The 17,204-nt window shown below is 40.2% G+C and overlaps 1 protein-coding gene across 5 annotated transcripts in view; it reads right to left on the bottom strand.

The window, feature by feature from the left end:
- ADAMTSL1 (ADAMTS like 1) overlaps window positions 1-17,204 on the bottom strand; it is a 1,002,857-nt gene that overhangs the window by 107,057 nt on the left and 878,596 nt on the right. The window lies entirely within an intron of this gene.

The following is a 17,204-nucleotide window of genomic DNA, read 5'->3' as shown; positions in this document are numbered from 1 at the left end:
CCTAAAGAAAAAGAATGAAGCTGGGGGCATTTCAATACCTGACTTCAAACTCTATTATAGGGCCACGACAATCAAAACAGCATGGTATTGGCAGAAAAATAGACACTCAGACCAATGGAACAGAATAGAAAGTCCAGAAATAAAACCACATATATATAGTCAAATAATTTTTGATAAAGGGGCCAACAACACACAATGGAGAAAAGAAAGCCTCTTCAATAAATGGTGCTGGGAAAACTGGAAAGCCACATGCAAAAGAATGAAACTGGACTACAGTCTCTCCCCCTGTACAAAAATTAACTCAAAATGGATCAAAGATCTAAACATAAGACCTGAAACAATTAAGTACATAGAAGAAGACATAGGTACTCAACTCAGGGACCTGGGTTTTAAAGAGCATTTTATGAATTTGACTCCAATGGCAAGAGAAGTGAAGGCAAAAATTAATGAATGGGACTACATCAGACTAAGAAGTTTTTGCTCAGCAAGAGAAACTGATAACAAAATAAACAGAAAGCCAACTAAATGGGAAATGATTTTTTCAAACGACAGCTCAGATAAGGGCCTAATATCCAAAATATACAAAGAACTCATAAAACTCAACAACAAACAAACAAACAATCCAATAAAAAAATGGGAAGAGGATATGAATAGACACTTCTCCCAGGAAGAAATACAAATGGCCAACAGATATATGAAAAGATGCTCATCTTCTTTAGCTATTAGAGAAATGCAAATCAAAACGGCAATGAGATACCACCTCACACCTGTTCGATTAGCTGTTATTAGCAAGTCAGGTAACAGCAAATGTTGGAGAGGCTGTGGAGAAAAAGGAACCCTCATACACTGTTGGTGGGAATGTAAAGTAGTACAACCATTATGGAAGAAAGTATGGTGGTTCCTCAAAAAACTGAAAATAGAACTACCTTATGACCCAGCAATCCCTCTACTGGGTATATATCCCAAAAACTCAGAAACATTGATACGTAAAGACACATGCAGCCCCATGTTTATTGCAGCATTGTTCACAGTGGCCAGGACATGGAAACAACCAAAAAGCCCATCAATAGATGACTGGATAAAGAAGATGTGGCACATATACACTATGGAATACTACTCAGCCATAAGAAATGATGACATCGGAACATTTACAGCAAAATGGTGGGATCTTGATAACATGATACGAAGCGAAATAAGTAAATCAGAAAAAAACAGGAACTGTATTATTCCATACGTAGGTGGGACATAATAGTGAAACTAAGAGACATTTATAAGAGTGTGGTGGTTACGGGGGGGGAGGGGGGAATGGGAGAGGGATATGGGGTGGGGAGGGGCACAAAGAAAACAAGATAGAAGGTGACAGAGGACAATCTGACTTTGGGTGGTGGGTATGCAACATAATTGAACGACAAGATAACCTGGACTTGTTATCTTTGAATATATGTATCCTGATTTATTGATGTCACCCCATTAAAAAAATAAAATTATATTAAAAAAAAAAAAAAAAAAAAAAAAAAAAAAAAAAAAAAAAAAAGAAGTAAAGGTATCACTTTTTGCAGATGATATGATCCTATACATCGAAAACCCCAAAGAATCCACAAAAAGACTACTAGAAACAATAAGCCAATACAGTAAGGTCGCAGGATACAAAATTAACATACAGAAGTCAATAGCCTTTCTATATGCCAACAATGAAACATTTGAGAACGAACTCAAAAGAATAATCCCCTTCACGATTGCAACAAAAAAAATAAAATACCTAGGAATAAACATAACAAAGAATGTAAAGGACTTATATAATGAAAACTATAAAGCCATTGTTAAGGGAAATAGAAAAAGATATAATGAGATGGAAGAATATTCCTTGTTCTTGGTTAGGAAGAATAAATATAATCAAGATGGCCATATTACCCAAAGCAATATACAAATTTAATGCAATTGCCATCAAAATTCCAATGACATTTTTTAAAGAAATGGAGCAAAAAATCATCAGATTTATATGGAACTATAAAAAACCCCGAATAGCCAAAGCAATCCTAAAGAAAAAGAATGAAGCTGGGGGCATTACAATACCTGACTTCAAACTATATTAGAGGGCCACGACAATCAAAACAGCATGGTATTGGCAGAAAAATAGACAATCAGACCAATGGAACAGAATAGAAAACCCAGAAATAAAACCACATATATATAGTCAAATAATTTTTGATAAAGGGGCCAACAACACACAATGGAGAAAAGAAAGCCTCCTCAATAAATGGTGCTGGGAAAACTGGAAAGCCACATGCAAAAGAATGAAACTCGACTACAGTTTGTCCCCCTGTACTAAAATTAACTCAAAATGGATCAAAGATCTAAACATAAGACCTGAAACAATTAAGTACATAGAAGAAGACATAGGTACTCAACTCAGGGACCTGGGTTTTAAAGAGCATTTTATGAATTTGACTCCACAGGCAAGAGAAGTGAAGGCAAAAATTAATGAATGAGACTACATCAGACTAAGAAGTTTTTGCTCAGCAAGAGAAACTGATAACAAAATAAACAGACAGCTAACTAAATGGGAAGTGATATTTCCAAACAAAAGCTCAGATAAGGGCCTAATATCCCAAACATACAAAATATAAAACTCAACAACAAACAAACAAACAATCCAATAAAAAAATGGGAAGAGGACATGAACAGACACTTCTCCCAGGAAGAAATCCAAATGGCCAACAGATATATGAAAAGATGCTCATCATCTTTAGTTATTAGAGAAATGCAAATCAAAACTGCAATGAGATACCACCTCACACCTGTTAGATTAGCTATTATTAACAAGACAGGTAATAGCAAATGTTGGAGAGGCTGTGGAGAAAAAGGAACCCTCATTCACCGTTGGTGGGAATGTAAAGTAGTACAACCATTATGGAAGAAAGAATGGTGGTTCCTCAAAAAACTGAAAATTGAACTACCTTATGACCCAGCAATCCCTCTACTGGGTATATACCCCCAAAACTCAGAAACATTGATACGTAAAGACACATGCAGCTCCATGTTCATTGCAGCATTGTTCACAGTGGCCAGGACATGGAAACAACCAAAAAGCTCGTCAATGATGACTGGATAAAGAAGATGTGGCACATATACACTATGGAATACTACTCAGCCATAAGAAATGATGACATCGGGTCATTTACAGCAAAATGGTGGGATCTTGATAACATTATACAGAGTGAAATAAGTAAATCAGAAAAAAACAGGAACTGCATTATTCCATATGTAGGTGGGACATAAAATTGAGACTAAGAGACATTGATAAGAGTGTGGTGGTTACGGGGGAAGGGGGAAGAGGGAGAGGGAAAGGGGGAGGGGCACAAAGAAAACTAGATAGAAGGTGACAGAGGACAATCTGACTTTGGGTGATGGGTATGCAACATAATTGAATGACAAGATAACCTGGACATGTTATCTTTGAATATATGTATCCTGATTTATTGATGTCGCCCCATTAAAAAAATAAAATTATTAAAAAAATTTAAAAAAAAGAAAGAAAGGAATTAGCTATATGAGGAAAGACAGAGATGAGAAGTGGCCACTATGGGAAGTGTGATGGGCAGTGTCTGTGAATATAAAGATGGATGGATGAGTCTGTTTAAATGGGTAATGGTTGGCCCTGGCCGGATTGCTGGGTTGGTTAGACCATTTTCCCAAAGTGCAGAGTTTGCTGGTTCAATCCCCAATCAGGGCTCATCCAGGAACAGATCTAAGTTCCTGTATCTTGCTCTCTCTTTCTCATCTTCTCTCTCTAAAATTAATAAATTTAAAATAAAAAATTAAATGTGTAATGGAGCACTGAATGTACATATATTGACCTTTGAGGTTGATAATGTCCTTCTGGAGCCTTGACCTGGTTCCTGGGAACTTGGCCATGGATCATGGCCGGAACCTACCAATTTCTACTAACATGCCTTCTCTTTAATTTTTTTTAGGTGTGCAGTAAGCACTGGATATTGAGATTGACACTTACTTCCAGCATCTTGTAACACTGTCTAAAGAGAAGAGGGTGCCCTGAAATTAACAGAGGCATGTGACTGCCCCCCACCCCCAATATCTGCTCATCAGCTGAGTGGCTTGAAGTTTTAGGGATTCTTTCTTAAAAACAGAGTTCCAGTATGCACTATCTCCAATTGTATATGAAACTGCTTATTTCCCAACATCCCCACTAAGGCAGTGTATTATGAAACTTTTTATTTTTGATTATTTTTATAAAATTTCCCCTCTTCCTCTTGAACTCACTAGAATTATGTTTAAGGGCAGAAACTTGAGTAAGGTTTTGAGGAAATTACTTTTGAGTATATACCTAAACTCTCCATATCTGTTTTGACTATTCAAGGTCTTTTCCTTATTTCACTTATATTCTATATATTTGAGAGTATGTATGACATGATGTGAAGATGAGTGACTTTGCATTTTGCTGGTTTCTGAGAATGTACAGGGCAATAATAGGAGAATGCAGCTGAAATGAATAAATTAATACTGCCATATTTCCCTTACCACCCAACCCATAAGGAGCTCCCAGCTCTGACTCCAAATACACCCGAGATCTAACCAGCCCCTCTGTTGCTATAGTCAAACTTGCATCTTCTCTGGCTACTACAGACCCTAACTGGCCTCCTTGCTTCTATTCTTCCTCCACTACAGTCTCTTATGACAGCCAGAGTGATCTTTCTAAAACATGAATCAGATCTCAGACCTTCTCTACTTGTTATCCAGTGCATTTTCAGTGCAATTAGCACACAATTTAAAGCTCCTTTTTTATGACCAACCATCCCCTACATATTCAGACCCTGTATCTCTTCTGGCTCCCTGAGGCCACACTCTTATCAATCACTGCACTAAGCCACTCTGGCCATCGCCTTCTTCTTCCGTAACATCAGCACGCGTGTCCTGGCTGTTCCCTTTCCTTCACATTCTCCACATACAGACATTTGTACAGCTTTATTCTTCTGATCATTCATGTCTCTTTGAAAATATTACTTCCTAGTGGGGCCTTTCCTAATCACTCCATCTAACATGTGCCCCCCTTCTCTCCCCTGCCAGTCACTATGTATGTACCTCATCACCAATTTTATAAGCACCGGAGCTATCAGAATTTACCTTATTTCTATTTTCTCTGCCTCCAGCCCCTCACCATCTAACCTCCCTAAAAGCAGGGATCACATTTCTCTTCTTCTCAGTCCTATCACCTAGTCCTGGCACACAGTAGGTCCTCAATAAATATCCACTTAACAAATATATGTATGTATATATATGGCATTCTATGTGCATTATATGAATTTTTGTTTGTTTATTTCCATATCAACTTTGAGAGGCAGGCAAAGACTTTTTATCTTTTATATAGACAAGGAACTAAGGCTCAGAAAGGCCTCATGGTTTGTCCAAGGCCAGAGAACAAGCAAGCGTAGGTCTGAACCTGACCCCAATCTTTGACCTGAAGTCCAGTGCTTATAACTGAGTATTCCAAATCCATGTCTGTGGACAGGCTGCCTCAGAACCCCTAGGGCACTTGTTAAAAACATACTCTGTCCTGTTATAATACAATAGTTGCCTCACTGTGTAATAAAAACAACTGTGCCAATGGGGAAAAGCAGGTTAGGGACCAGAGAGTTTCAGACTCACAATTACCAAGTTATTTTTCCTATAGGAATTTTAATAATAAAGGTGGTTTTTATAGCTGCAAGTTTATAGCTATAAAATTCAAATGTCACTGAATTAAATCCAGCCCTTAATTAATTATATTGAGCTTTTGCTGAAAAGTAATGGCCTTTTGTCCTGTCACTAGAGGTGCTGTTGTTAGCACAGGCTACTTACGAGTTCTTATGACCTTCATGATCCATTGTTAAGACAAAGCACAAAGTTATCCAAGTATTTATAATTAATAGAAATCTATAATGGAAACAGTGTTTCATAATCAATTGACCCTCTTACATTTATTAGAAAAAGCTTATATATATTATTGAGTCCCACCCTGGACCTATTAAACCTGAATCTCAGGTGGTGGGATGGAAGCTGTAATCTCTATTTTTCACAAGTTCCTGGATGAGTCTGATGTGCAACCAGGTTAGATCATCAATTAATTTCATTATTTTAGGTTTTCTTGAACTGGTTTCTCTGATTCCTGGTGAAAACTGAGGAGATTTCTTTTGAGAGACCACTAGTTCTCTATTAGAAAATTTCAAGTTGAAGCTCTTATTTTAATGGTCAACTAAAAACAGCAGCAACAAAAACAAGCCTATTTTCAATTACCTGGATGACCACCTAATGAGTACTGCGATATAAGACTTTCCTGTGTTTATGCTCCATCATAATCACATTAACTAGTATTACTTTAATTATAGAAGTTAACTAAGAAGAAAAAATAGAGGTGCAGACAGGGAGTGAAATGATCAACTATACGATTGTACTAAGAGAATGCTCAACAAAGGTCATGGCACGCCCCACGGAAAAGGCTGTCCTGTTACACAAACCAGAAAACAGTGCCGATGGTGCGATGCCATCGCACCCAGCCTCTGAGAGTGGGTCTCCGCCATCAGGACTGCTAATGCACACGTTACAAGCGTTTCTGCAAATCAGCATGAGCCAGATTAAATTAATTTAAGAAAATTGACAGGGTTTGTAGATGACTCTTTCATTGAATCTATATATCTGTATTATAGTTGAATGAGAGCTATTTGCAGAGGGAATTATGCTTAATTTTATAGCTGTATAAATTTAAGAAAATCAAGGCAATGGAAACAAAGGCAAGCCTTTTAATTACTCAGGCTTAACAGGAGGACTCAAGGTCCTCGGAGAGATTCAGACACAGAATTGGAAGCATCAAGGGAATCATTTCTGTTAGGTTCCTTCTGCCCTCATCATATCCTACCCCTTAGCTTTTGGATTCTGGTTCCTGTCAGAAAGAACATGGAACAGGGGAAATAAAGCCTCACTAGTAAGCAAGGGCAACCCTTGTACAAAGGGCGAACCTGAGATGAGGCTAAAACGTCTGTCAATATCTAAAAAGGCGAGGAAGTGCCATCTTGTGATGCCTTTATAGCAGAGGCCTTGAGCCAACCAGGCACTGTCCTGATCCTGAAGGACGGGTGATGGTGAGATAGGCAGGGACTGAGGAGCAGCACCCGGAACAGATGCTCAGAAATACGTCGCTGTGTATCGATCGTCTGGGCTCTGCCTCACACCTCTTTCCCTTATGTGTGACTCTGAGTAGAACAAAAGCCCAACGGGAAGAAATCTGAACATATGTGCTGGAAAAATATTTTTGGCCCATTATAAAGGTGATTGAGAGAGGAGCCATAGGAGATGGAAGGTTCCTTTTTTTTTTTTTTTTTTTTTTTTGAGTGTAGCCAAGAACAGAGAGCTCTATAAGTAACTTCTGCTTACGGCCAAAGTCCAGACCTCTGCTAACAGAAACTTTGTTTCCAACAGCATGATGCCTTCCATTTAAGAAGCCATGCCAGAGCCCGATTTGTTATCAACCAAACCCCTTTCTTCTTCTTCCTGGGCACACAGCTAGGTATCTCCCAGCCTCTTTGTTGAGCAGGTGGGATGTGAGCAGAAATGCAGCGTGCCACTTCTTGGCCTGAAACCCAAAAACTCTCTGTGCAATGATTTGTTTTAGACTTTATGCAAGCAAGAAATAATCTACCATATTTTAGCCATCATATATTTGTGATTTTGTTTGTTACTGCAGCTATCAGATGTTAATTAATCCAGGTTTAATGAATATTTGTTCACTTATTAAAGGAGTAATAAATGGGTCCTTTTTCAATTCTCCTGATGAAATCACAAACATTAGTTGAAAATGGTTCTTCGCTATTCTTAGCCATGGAGAATGAATTGTACTGCAAAAGTGTCAGGTTCTCACTGTTCAGCTAGAGTCAGTCTGTGCTAGGAGGATCTCTTCCGCGGATCCCTGGGAAGAGAAGACTTGGGCGGGATACAGCACACTGGGCATGGGTGGAAACCGGGACTGCAGCAGGCAGGCCTGGAGACGACAGAGCTACAGAAAGAATGCAGAAATGGCAAACAGGTTGAGCTTGAGATGCCTAAACTAAACAATTGGCAGAATCTTCTGGGAGGACTGCTCAGATACAGATTCTGGGTTACATTCATGAGGTCTGAGCAGCATACGTGATGAACTAGTGACACCAGCAGTGGGTATGAGCATGACAAGTGGCAGCCTACATGCCTGGTGTCTGGACTCCATCGCTTATTAGCTGAATGACTTTGGGAAAGTTATTTAAGCTCTTTGTGCCCTAGTTTTCTACTTCTATGACTGCTGAGAAGAGTAAATACACAAATGCATGCAAAACTCTTAGAACAGTGCCTCTGCAGGGCACAAGGTTTGTTTGCATAAATGTTGGCTATTATAATGCTAACACTGTGAGAGAGAAAATGCCAGGAGGGGCAGGCAGTGTTGGGAACTTCTGGTAAACTAAGATAACACATAGAAAGGAAAAGTTTAAAGAAAAGAAAGAGGACAATAACAGGAAAGAGGGAATAAATCTGTGATTGAGAAGGAACACAATGGCTTCTATTTAAGAACTATGAGGATTTCAGAATAATTAGAAGAAATAATTTAAGTACAATGGATTCTCCCAAAACTGAGATCAGTAACTGATGAGACACAGAAAGCTTACAAGACACACTGAGGCCAGGACTCAAGTGTTAAGGACTCAAAACTCAACGTTTGCCAGGCTGATTTGCTGGTGACTCCCATGAGATGTCTCAAGAAAACAGTTGTGTTATCCATGGCAGACCCAAATCTTAATTCAAGAGAAAGGCAAACAAGAACAATGCTCACTAATTAAAACATTTGAGTATACAGAAATTAAGTGTTAGAAATTTCACATACTTTCAATACCTAAAATTAAGTAAATATATATAAATCCAGATTTAGTTGTATATAAATTTACAAAATTGTATAAATCCAGATTTAGTCAATGGATAATGCTCTCTAATCAGCAAAAATATCAAAGCAATGTCTTAAGAAATACTAGCTTCTGCTTACAATGTAATTAATTAGCACAGGTCCCTCACAAGACCCACTGGAGTTAAATCTGTGAAAACTCCCTGAAATGAGAATTTCCAGTCGAAGAATTTAAGTTAAGTTTAAATTACCATGATCACTGTGAACCTATGAAACACTTATAAATAGCAACACCATCTTATACATCTGAATCACTAACGATGGATACTGTTAATGTTTAGCTACCATTTCTTGCTGGCCAGGATCTGGCTACCTGGCAATTTCAACAAGAGTGGCTTTGTTACAGATCATAGTCATATTAAAATGCATGATTTTTTTTTTAGTCTGGTTTTCCTTCCAAATGCCTTTCACATTTTGTAGCTCAGAAAATTTTAACTCTATCCTGTCCTGTTGTCTTTCTTGCAAGGTCCCCTTCACTTCCGCCTCCTGCCGCCTGAGTCAGCACTTGGCCTTTTAAGCAGCCCGGTTTACTCTGCACTCTTTCTCCCCACGAGTGCACTGAGAACTTTTCCTCTCATCTCTTATTTCCTCAAGATGCTGCAAAAGCTGTACTTTGCTATCTAGTCTTCTATTCTTCCAAATATAAAGTTTTGAAGATGGAGGAAGAGGATTAAGAGCTAAGGAATGCAGTGGTCTCTAGAAGCTGGGAATGATACTCAGTTTATAGCCAGTAAGAACACAGGGACCTTAGTCCTAGGTCAAAAGGAACTAAATTCTGCCAGAAACTCGAATGAGCAGTGTTGGGCAAATGAATTTGTAAAATTTGTATTTTTTGAGTTTGCTCACTTTTAGTGTTACAAAATGGCGCTGGGCAGTGCCAGATATATGTGGTCTGTGAAATTGCAAATTACTTCCTGCTTGGAAAGGGCCATTGTTTTGCTAATGTTTGCTGGAGGAGGGGGCTGTGTGGCCCCAGTCAGTTTGTGCAGAGAAAGAAGAAGAGGCAGAAAGAAGCCATGTTTGCAGAGTGAGAGAGGAGAGAATGCAGAGTGCTGAAGAAGCGTGTTGGCAGGGAAAGAGAAAGTGTGCAGATGGGGAACCAGAGCTGAGGGGCTTTGGGAGACCTGAATGGAAAGGGAAGTGCTTTCCCTGTGTGTTTGCTCATCAGCCAGTGCGAGATGTTAATAAAGGAAAGACCCACCATTTTTTGGCTCCACTGTTTCATTACTGTCTGTCTGAATTCAACAAGAACCTACATGGCCAGGATGATGGTGTCCACTGGCCACACAAGCAGAAAAGAAGGCATTCTCCCCTAGACCTTTCAGAAAGGAATGTAGCTCCGTGACACCTTGATTTTTATCCTGGTGAGATTGGACTGGACTTCTGACCCACAGAACTGTAAGGTAATATATTTGTGGGGTTTTTTTTTAGTTGTTGTTTTTCTTTCAGAGACAGAGAGAGAGAGTCAGAGAGAGAGGGATAGATAGGGACAGATAGGAACGGAGAGAGATGAGAAGCATCAATCATCAGTTTTTCATTGCAACACCTTAGTTGTTCATTGATTGCTCTCTCATATGTGCCTTGACCGCGGGCCTTCAGCAGACTGAGTAACTCCTTGCTCGAGCCAGCGACTTTGGGTCCAAGCTGCTGAACTTTTTGCTCAAACCAGATGAGCCCACGCTCAAGCTGGCGACCTCGGGGTCTCGAACCTGGGTCGCCTGCATCCTAGTCCGATGCTCTATCTACGGCGCCACTGCCTGATCAGGCTATTTGTGTTGTTTTAAGAATCTGAATATTTGGTAATTTGTTATGGCACTAATAAAAAACTAATACACAGGCCACATGCCCTGTCTATATCCCCAAAGTTGTCACTACAACAAAGACGATATATATGTGACTAATAAACACATAAAAAGATGCTTGCAATCATTAGTCATTAGGGAAAACCGGGAGGGGCAAAAGTCTATTTCTAGTTGTTTGTGTGGAATATAATAAAATAAATAATAATATAAGAATAAACTCTGTTTCATGTACTCACAACTGTAAACCTACTTTTGTTCTACCCTGTATAAATTAAAATCACAATAAACTATCACTTCACATCGATAAGGAGAGCCAGAACAAAAAAAAAGTAGACAACAAATGTTGAGAATATAGAGAAACTGGAACCCTCATATGTTGCTGGCAGAAATGTAAACTAGTGAAGCCACTTTGTGGCAGTTTCCTACAAAGGTAAGCGTTAATGTGTTACACAACTCAGCAGTTCCACTTTTAGGTATATATATATCCAAGAGAAATGAAAACATATGTCCACACAAACATTTGCACATGAATGCTCACTGCAGTAGTATTCCTAGTAGCCAAAAAGTAGACACAACCTACATTCCCATCAACTGATGAAGGCTGAATATAACGTGGAACATTCACACAATGGACTGTTATCCCAGCAAAACAAGAAATGTAGCATACATGCTACAACACAGATGAGCCTTGAAAACATTATGCTAAGTGAAAGAAATCAGTAACAAAGAACCATGTATTGTATGATGAATAGGCAGACCTACAGAGAGGTACTATATTAGTGGTTGCTGGTTGCCTAAGGCTGGTGGAAGTGTGTGTGTGTGTGTGTGTGTGGGGGGGGGTGAGGAGTGATGGCTATGAAGTGATAAATGCACAACTCTGGATGTACGCAAAGCTGTTGAATTGTCTACTTTAAATGGTTGAATTGTCATAGTATGTGACCTATACCTCAATAAAAATTTCTTTAAAATATCATCTTAGATTGTAGTGATGGTTATACAACTTTAAAATTTTGCTATAAAAATCACTGAACTGCACACTTAAAATGGGTGAATTTTATGGTATGTAAATTATACCTTAAGAAAGCAGAAAAAATAGTTTTGACCTGATTTTTTTTTTTTCTCTTGATGGTTCAGGGTCAACATTGTAACTACTAATTAATTATCTTGCACAAATATTGAGAAGGAATTGTAATTTCTTAGCCTTTGTGATTCTGTTTAGTTGGTGTGCCTTTAGTCTAGTACTGCAGGCCCCCTAGTACCTAAGGAGGAGGATAGGGCTGAGACTTCCTTTTCCTGAACATTCCCAGGCCGCATGGCTTCCCTCTTCTCCATCCATTTTCTAAAGTTATTTTTGCCAACGGCACGTGTCAGGTTACTCAGGTTATCTCTTCTAGTTAAGTTGATGGTTTCTCAAGAGACTAGGGTGGCAAGTGGTGCTGTCATAACTTCTTTTGTATGTTCTACTACGGAGTGTGGAGTGTTGGACAAGGGACCCCATACCTAGTACAACTATGAGACGCTGCAGCCTCTCCGAGAAACAATTAACCAAGAATATGGTATGTCACACTAGCTGTCCCACCCCCATCCCTCTCTCCTTCCATTGGACAGCTGTGGGAATTGCCCATTCAGAATTTGAGATGAGCTACCTTGAACCATTTGTACTTTCTGTTTGTTTCCTGTAGTTTACTGGGAAATAGAGTAAGTAGGATCTTCTTGCTATACTTTTATCCATTTAATTTAAGTTCTGTAATAGCTGGGAGTCTTTACTGGGCATGCTGCACATGTGCACATATTGAGCAAAACGTAAGGGCTTCTGTGACTCAGTATTCTATCAGATAATGAGGTCCCCTGATGGCAGCTCGAATCAGTCAATGGCCATTAATTACCCTGTTATTCAGAGTACCATTAGGAATATAGCCAACTTGTCCGCCTTTCCCTCTGATCTAGTGCATCCGGAGTCACCTTCCTTTGTCAGTCTTTGCCACTGGCGACGAGGCCCTCTCTGAGTCAAACTCTCCATGAAGCAAAATCTTCCTCTGCTTAACGGAACCGCTGGATGAAAAATCCAGAAACACCAATTTGAAATGACTTATATTATGAATAGCTTACAAACTTGCTTGTCTTTTATTACAGCCACTAAATCATGGTGGGGAAGGAAAAGAAAAAGAATTTCAAAAACAACTGCCTTTTATTCTTATTTTCCCAGAGAGGTTTCTGTGATCTCTTTATTAGACACAATATGTGTCAGCTATTCAACTCATAAAAGCACAGTAAAACATGCCAGGAAAGAAGAAATATTTTCTGTTTCTCCCTTCCTGTGAAAACTTTGAATGAGCTCATCTGTGTTCTCTCCTTTCAATGAAAGATAGGCACATCCCTCAGCCCTCATCTTCTTCTCATTTTCCATTGATGATGTCAGGCAGGCCTTACAGTATCTCTTTTGTGATCTTATAAAATCAATGACAACCAAAAACATTTCCCTTCTGGCTATGACTTCATCAGGGGTCCACACCTGGACAGGCCTCATCTGCATTGGTAAGTAGAGCTAAACCCCACGGATCCAGACTGAAGCAATTTACCAGGAAACTACTGCTTTCCCTCAAAATGCCGCCCACACTATTCAGATTTGGAAAATTACTCGAGCAACTTGGCTGAGTGCTGAACCTGATGAGTCAGGATGGCTCTCCAATCTCTGCCTATCTTCATACCCACCAGAAGCTCTCCTTTACTTAGTCTTGTTTTTGCCTGGACACAAAGTCATCAATACGTCAAAATGTTAGGTAGGTGATGTTTTGGTGATAGTCTTACCCCCTCTTTGTTCTACTGTATGTTACTCTTATCTACATTCTGAGCAGTAAAACAGGCATCCCATTAAATCCAGTTAGGACAGAAAGGAATTTTGTGCCATTGGGTCTACATGGCTGCAAGTTTCCTGGACCAGGTAGATAGAGAAACACTGGCCATCTCCATGTTGAGAGACACTAAGAGACACTTGCCAACTACTCTCAAAGCTGTGAGACTTAAAAGACAAAATCAGTATGTAATGGATGAGTTTGGAGAGAAGCAAAATGCAGAACAGACAATATTTTGCAGGCCTAAAGAGGGCAGAGAAAGAAAGTTTGACTATATTGGTATGTCCAAAACTAACTGGTGTTTACATGTTTAAATTCAAACTGTGGAGAGAGCAGCAATGGACCTGCAAATGCGTTGAGAGGCAGGAGTGGCAACTCGCTCAGTCAGAGGTCGGGGCAGCTCAGCAGGAGAGGTCTAGTTCTGGGCCAGGGGGAGCTCATCGGGCCTCCCTTCCTGCGGTCCATCTGAAAAGAATCTTCCCTACTTTAAAAATAACTTGGACTTTGTTATATGCATTATTCTCACATAACAATAGCTGATAAATATTGAGGGTTTGTTATATGCCCGGAACAATTATAAGCATTTTACATGATGAATGCAGTTAATCTCCACAAGCACCCTCTGAGTCAAGCGCTATTATTAACAGCATTTTACAAACAAAGAAACCGAGTTGGAGAGTATAAAGAAGTCCTTGGGGTTATATAACTAGGAAGTGACAGAGGCAGGATTCAAATCTAGATCATGAAGCCTCAGAGCCTGCAGGCTTCACTGCCATGCTGCACCTGCTCTTGTAAATTATTATGAACAAACTTTCCTGCATCTGGTCAACTCAGGTGCATTGGTAAGACTGAAGTCCACACATTCCTTACAGAATCATGGGAACACCTGTGCCCTCTGAGACTCAAAACACGTATTTCCCCCTTTGGGTCTACATTGGTACTGAACTGAAGGTAAAAACTCTGCAATGTCTCTAGGAGCAGAGGAGCACGGAGACGTACCAGAAGGGACTGATGGCGAGGGAGCAGAATCAGCTCTTCAGTTCATACTCGGAAAAGTGCAGCGTGAAGACATAGTGAAAAATACATGGGAGCAAAGTTGGGCTAATGTTTTACACGTTTGAGAATTGCTTTCAGGATGTGTTTCATTTTAGAAAAGCTAGAGAAAAAAACAGGAACATTTATTGAGTGTGAACTATGTGCCTGGCATTGGGCTAAGTGCTCTTTCACACATGCAATCTCATTTAACCTCACAACAATCCCATAAAATATTATTAATTTCATTTTTATGGATGAGAACAAAGTCTCAATGAGGTTTTACACTTTGTTAGAGATCACACAGCTAATAAAGCGGTATAATTGGTAATCAAACTTGGAAATGCACGACTCCCCTTCCCCCTGCAATTTAGGTTATATCCCATACAGCGCTGTGTAGGATCTTGTGGACATTCGAATGAAATTGTAACCTCTTGATTCTAGGTAGCCATGAAGTCTAGGTAGACTTCACTAGTCTGTAAACATTTTGAAGCACAAACCTAGGGGCTTATACATTGCTGTATGTCAAGAACACTTGGCAGAGGGTATGCCCAGAACAGTAGATGGTAAGCCCCTTAGCACTGCGAGAGTAGACACTGACAGAGGGTAGATAATAATCTCAGGTAGAGACACAGATAAAATCTAAGGCAATGTATACATTTGAGCCTTGCAGGCGTCCCCAAACTACGGACCACGGGCCGCATGCGGCCCCCTGAGGCCGTTTACCCGGCCCCCCGCCGCACTTCTGGAAGGGGCATCTCTTTCATTGGTGGTCAGTGAGAGGAGCACTGTATGTGGCGGCCCTCCAACGGTCTGAGGGACAGTGAACTGGCTCCCTGTGTAAAAAGTTTGGGGACCCCTGCTAGAGGGACCGTTTGGCAGATTTGCCATCAGATCTGAACAAAGCCCAGCACTGAAGCACAGGCCGGGGCTCCCTGAGTCCTGCTTACGGTGTCTGTCATCCACCTTGCCGGGCAGCCCTTCCCACCCCTTCCCCGGTGCCTCTCTGGCTGCTGCCTCTTCCCTGGCTTTGAACCTTTTGGCAGCCTCCAATAGCTCCTCTTCAAAGAGCCGAAGACAAGCCTGATGTTTCAATTGCCTTGCTTAATTCCAGACAGGTTTCCATTAATAGTATTAAATTCAGGTGAACAAAGCGTATTTAGTTTGTGACAGAGCTGAATGGTATCTGGATAAATATAAACAAGAGAGTTAATCCCATAAGAGCCACTATCTGCCCACAGTTGGAAGGATGTCAGCAGTGCCCTTCCTAAGGGAGGTCGGAGGGTGGAAAGCAGGAGAGATTTAACGAGACTGGTGCTGAGCATCTGGACTCTGTATTAAAGAGAGGAATAAAGCTTGTGACTGGAATACATTAGGAGAAAAGCAAATGCTCTATTCACCAAAAAATAGACATTAATAATATCAGTCTTTAATCCACCCCAGGGCTCCTTAGCTTGCCTTATTCATTGTTGACTTTCATCTTCTCTGCAAAGCCTCCTGCTAAAGGGCCCTTCTCAGATCAGCTTTAGGTCATGGGGGCAAAAATACTGTTGCTAAACAGATATGCAAGGGAGTAGCATGTGTGACTGGAAAACAATGTGACAACATAATCCCAGCATGGACCAATGAGGTCAGTGTGGGGTGATGCTGGCTTTTCTAGCATCTACTGAATCATCTGATGGGAGCAACAATTGAAAAGAATAAATACAAACACATGCAAGATACCGCCACAAAGACTGCCTCGCCAAGAGCTGAGAAAAAAGATCCTATTTTGGTAGGATCTGTGGGGAAATGCAGGGAACAATGAGCACGGAGCTAGGAGACCACAGTTTGCTTCTTCTCTCCACAACTATTTGAGGGACTGTGTGACCTCAGAGAAATAAAGACACTGGTTCAACTGGTATGTATCGAAGGTCTTTTTTAGTTTCAAAGGCAAGGATTGGTCCTATGGAAGAGAGGTTTTACAAAAGTGCACTACTACAAGACCACAACCTTGAGAGACATTGTAGTCAATTTTCTTAAGTCACCATGAATAGATGCTTTGCCTAACATTGATGGGTAAAGGCAAGGAATTGGCAGGTGCATTAGAGCAATAGGTTGAAATAAAACAGAATCAGAGAATACTCCTCGCTTCAAGTCATGACCAAAGAATTTCAATTCCCTATGGATCTTGAAGTCTTCTATGCACTAGGTGTAACAAGGAGAAATGACAGGATCCCAAAAGAGCATTCAATAATCTTAGGTCACGATTATGTCTCCCAACATGCTACTTACCTATTCACATCTTTTCTCATGTTCCTTCTGTCTGGAATAGCTCCCCCATTACTGCTTATTAACATTCCCCTCATCCCAACACTATGACCTCCCGGATGGAATGAAATGTCCTTGCATACTCTTTGTTTATCACTTAGAGCACTTACTTCATTCTACCTCATACTACATACACATCGCCTCCATTTAATTATAATTACAGATCATACGCTTCTTGAAGGCAGGGAATAGATCTCACTTATCTATGTGTTCCTGGGCCTGCTTGGCACATTG

Source organism: Saccopteryx leptura, chromosome 2, assembly GCF_036850995.1.
Source record: "Saccopteryx leptura isolate mSacLep1 chromosome 2, mSacLep1_pri_phased_curated, whole genome shotgun sequence".
In the NCBI taxonomy this organism is placed as follows: Eukaryota; Metazoa; Chordata; class Mammalia; order Chiroptera; family Emballonuridae; genus Saccopteryx; species Saccopteryx leptura.
The sequence above is the reverse complement of the archived record's forward strand: the minus strand, read 5'-3'. Positions and strand labels throughout refer to the sequence as shown.